General features: G+C 36.0%; 1 long non-coding RNA gene across 1 annotated transcript in view; it reads right to left on the bottom strand.

Annotated features, from left to right (window-relative positions):
• Window positions 1-3666: 3666 nt before the first annotated feature.
• The window catches only part of LOC140173799 (uncharacterized), a 2231-nt gene continuing 1758 nt past the window's right edge, over window positions 3667-4139 (bottom strand). Inside the window, exon 2 of the long non-coding RNA XR_011862923.1 lies at window positions 3667-4076. This is a non-coding gene — a long non-coding RNA (uncharacterized lncRNA). The remainder of the gene's footprint in view (window positions 4077-4139) is intronic.

Here is a 4139-nt window from a genome sequence, read left to right as displayed (position 1 = left end):
GGTCGTCCAAGTAATAAACCTTACGCGAGTAAGGGTCGATCCCACAGAGATTGTTGGTATGAAGCAAGCTATGGTCACCTTGTAAATCTTAGTCAGGCAAACTCAAATGGGTATGTTGATAAACGCATAAAACATAAAGATAAAGATAGAGATACTTATGTAATTCATTGGTAGGAATTTCAGATAAGCGTATGAAGATGCCTTCCCTTCCGTCTCTCTGCTTTCCTACTGTCTTCATCCAATCCTTTTTCCTCCTTTCCATGGCAAGCTTAAGCAAGGGTTTCACCGTTGTCAGTGGCTACCTCCCATCCTCTCAGTGGAAATGTTCAACGCACCCTGTCACGGCACGGCTATCCATCTGTCGGTTCTCGATCAGGCCGGAATAGAATCCAGTGATTCTTTTGCGTCTGTCACTAACGCCCCGCCCTCAGGAGTTTGAAGCACGTCACAGTCATTCAATCATTGAATCCTACTCAGAATACCACAGACAAGGTTAGACCTTCCGGATTCTCTTGAATGCCGCCATCAGTTCTAGCCTATACCACGAAGATTCCGGTTAAAGAACTCAAGAGATAAACATTAGAGCCTTGTTTGCTTGTAGAACATAAGTGGTTGTCAGTCACTTGTTCATAAGTGAGAATGATGATGAGTGTCACATAATCATCACATTCATCATGTTCTTGGGTACGAATGAATATCTTGGAACAAGAACAAGCGGAATTGAATAGAAGAACAATAGTAATTGCATTAATACTCGAGGTACAGCAGAGCTCCACACCTTAATCTATGGTGTGTAGAAACTCCACCGTTGAAAATACATAAGAACAAGAGTGATCATTGGCTTCGGTCCCAGAGAGGGAACCAGAAGAACCCCGATTCCAAATACAATAGTATAATGTCCTACTTATAGATAACTAGTAGCCTAGGGTGTACAGAGATGAGTAAATGACATAAAAATCCACTTCCGGGCCCACTTGGTGTGTGCTTGGGCTGAGCAATGAAGCATTTTCGTGTAGAGACTCCTCTTGGAGTTAAACGCCAGCTTTGGTGCCAGTTTGGGCGTTTAACTCCCATTCTTGTGCCAGTTCCGGCGTTTAACGCTAGAATTCCTAAGGGTGACTTTGAACGCCAGTTTAGGCCATCAAATCTTGGGCAAAGTATGGACTATCATATATTGCTGGAAAGCCCAGGATGTCTACTTTCTAACGCCGTTAAGAGCGCGCCAATTGGACTTCTGTATCTCCAGAAAATCCACTTCGAGTGCAGGGAGGTCAGAATCCAACAGCATCTGCAGTCCTTTTCAGTCTCTGAATCAGATTTTTGCTCAGGTCCCTCAATTTCAGCCAGAAAATACCTGAAATCACAGAAAAACACACAAACTCATAGTAAAGTCTAGAAAAGTGAATTTTAACTAAAAACTAATAAAAATATACTAAAAACTAACTAGATCATACTAAAAACATACTAAAAACAATGCCAAAAAGCGTACAAATTATCCGCTCATCACTCTTCTTAGCGCCATTTCTGGTTCTTGTTATCTTAGGGTTTTGATTATAACTTTTGTTTCAAAGGAATCCACAACCTTAAATAATGAGGTTTGTGTTTAATTTACTTCGTATGTTAATTTTGATTCCTAGTTTGATTTTAATTTTTTGATTATCCATGTTTTATTCCTGATTTAATTTTAATTCTTTGATTATCTTTTTTTATTCCTGAATAGTTTGACTACATATTTGATTTCTCATTGAGAGTTTAGTTGCTCCAATTGATCCATGTATTCTGTGTGTTGAGTTTTGGTCATTTGTGTATCTAGTTATGCAAATGCTTTTAATTTGGCTAATGCTTCTTATTTGTGGCTTCATTATGTCATTTAGATCCTTTTATTTGTTTCAGAAATGGTTAAGTACTATTTTCGTCCCTAAGGTCTGGGGTGAAAATCAAATTCATCCCTGACCTTTTTTTGTTATTAAAATCATCCCCAACGTTACAAAATATTATAAAATCGTCATTTTCTATCTCAATTTTATTTTTTTTACTAAATTACCCTTAACAATAATTAATAAAATAATATTAAAAAATAAAAACAAAAACACCCCACCCACCCCACACCCCACACCCCACACCCCACCCTCGTCCTGATCTCAAATCCCTCTCCCCATTCCCTTCCTTCTAATATCTTCAAATCCCCCCTCTCCGATGCCTCCTCCCTTCGTTGATGGCTCGACACCATCTTCCCCGACGAGGTTGTAACAGCCCATCTTCTTCATCATCATCTTCTTCTTCTTCTTCATCTTCTTCATCTTCACTTTCATACGGTACAGAGAAGATCAAACCCACTAATATATCTCTTTCACCATCCACCATTTCTCATCCTCACATGGATCTCCTTTACCATTCACCATTCTTCTTTTTCCTCCTTCGTCCGCGTCCAACGCTTTTCGTCGCCACTAATAAAATCAGCCTAGACGCCAATAGAAATGGGAAGAAAGAAAAGCAAAATTGGAAGGGAAAAAGAAAGGAGGGAACGACAGGAAGAGGGTCTTCCATGAGAGGTGGGTCGCCACCAACAGATTCCTCCTCTCTTCTTTTTTTTATATCATTTTTTTATTTAATTTTTCTTTTCCTGTGTTATTGTTGTTGATTTTAGGTAGAATTAAGGTTAGATTTGCCTTGTCTTTCATGGTAAACCTTTTCTTTCATTTTCATTTATATTTAATATTTATTGCCTTGTCCAGAGAGCAGCAAGAATTTGTGGTTGGATTCTTGCAACAATTTCTCTTATATGTACATGCATGTTTTAGTAAGAAAATTGTTGTTGTTGTTAAATTGGCTGAAAATGCTGAATTTGTTGTTGCTTTTGCTGAATTTGGTTTTTGTCTAAAGAGAAAAAAAGAATTGGGATTTAGGGATGGGGGAGTTCGAAGATAGTAAGAGGAATGGGATGGGGGAGGGAACAGGGAAGAGAGATCAGGGATGAGGGTGGGATACCGTGTGGGGGTGTTTTTGTTTTGTTTTGTTTAATATTATTTTTATTAATTATGAAGGGTAATTTGGTCAAAAAATTTAAATTGAAGTAAAAAGGGACGATTTTGTAACGTTTTGTAACGTTGGGGATGATTTTAATAACAAAAAAAAAGGTTGGGGACGAATTTGATTTTTACCCCAAACCTTAGAGACGAAAACAGTACTTAACCATTTCAGAAAGAAATGCTTCCTAATTACATCATGTACGTTGTGTGATTACATCCTGAAAAATTTATGTTATAAATTTGTGTAATGAAAAAAATGTTTAGTCTTTGGATTGGAGTTAAATTGGTAATTTGCACGTTTAAAATTTTTGCATTTGCATATATCAGATGATAATCTATGAATGTGTAGGAATTTAGTGCTATGTTTGACTACCGAATTTGATTATCATGTTTATTTAGTTTGATTATACTCAGGTTTAGTGCTATATTTGACTAATGAGTTTGATTATTATAATCAAACTCAATAAAAAAGTATAATGAAATATAGTAGTCAAATATAGCACTGAACCTAAGTATAATCAAATTCAGTAAATACGTATAATCAAATTCAGTAGTCAAATATAGCACTAAACTTGAGCATAATCAAACTTAGTAAACATGATAATCAAATTCAGTAGTTAAAAGATTGCTAACATGATAGTCAAATTCAATAGTAAAAATTCAGAAAAAAAAAATTTTACAATAAATTCTTCCACCCTCGATTTGTCCCAAAATTTCTTCGGATTATCTTTCTTTCATCTACAATTATTTTTTCTAAGGTTCCCGTCCCAATATTTGCATACGGACTAACTTGGGAGGCTTCTAGTTTTCTTTGTTTTGGTGCTTTTGCCTCTTTCAGAATATCCAAATCTTTCTTTTCTTTTTCCTTTCTTTTCTTTTAATTGGCAATCTTTGGGGCTTCTTTATGTTGTTTTTCCTTTTGCTTTTTCCCTTTCATTTTTTCATGGAATTGATAATCTTTGCTAGCTCCAAAATCTTAATTCGGCAATCATTTTTGGTTCTCTTTCTACTCGTTTTGGTGCAGTCTTCTTTCGCATTTTTTCAAAACTAGCAAATTAAACAACCAAAATCCAATCAAATTCAAAAAGTAAAAAAAAAGTTAAAACTCAA

The sequence above is a fragment of the Arachis hypogaea genome, chromosome 6, assembly GCF_003086295.3.
Source record: "Arachis hypogaea cultivar Tifrunner chromosome 6, arahy.Tifrunner.gnm2.J5K5, whole genome shotgun sequence".
Lineage (NCBI taxonomy): Eukaryota > Viridiplantae > Streptophyta > Magnoliopsida > Fabales > Fabaceae > Arachis > Arachis hypogaea.
This window is presented reverse-complemented; position numbering and strand designations above follow the sequence as displayed.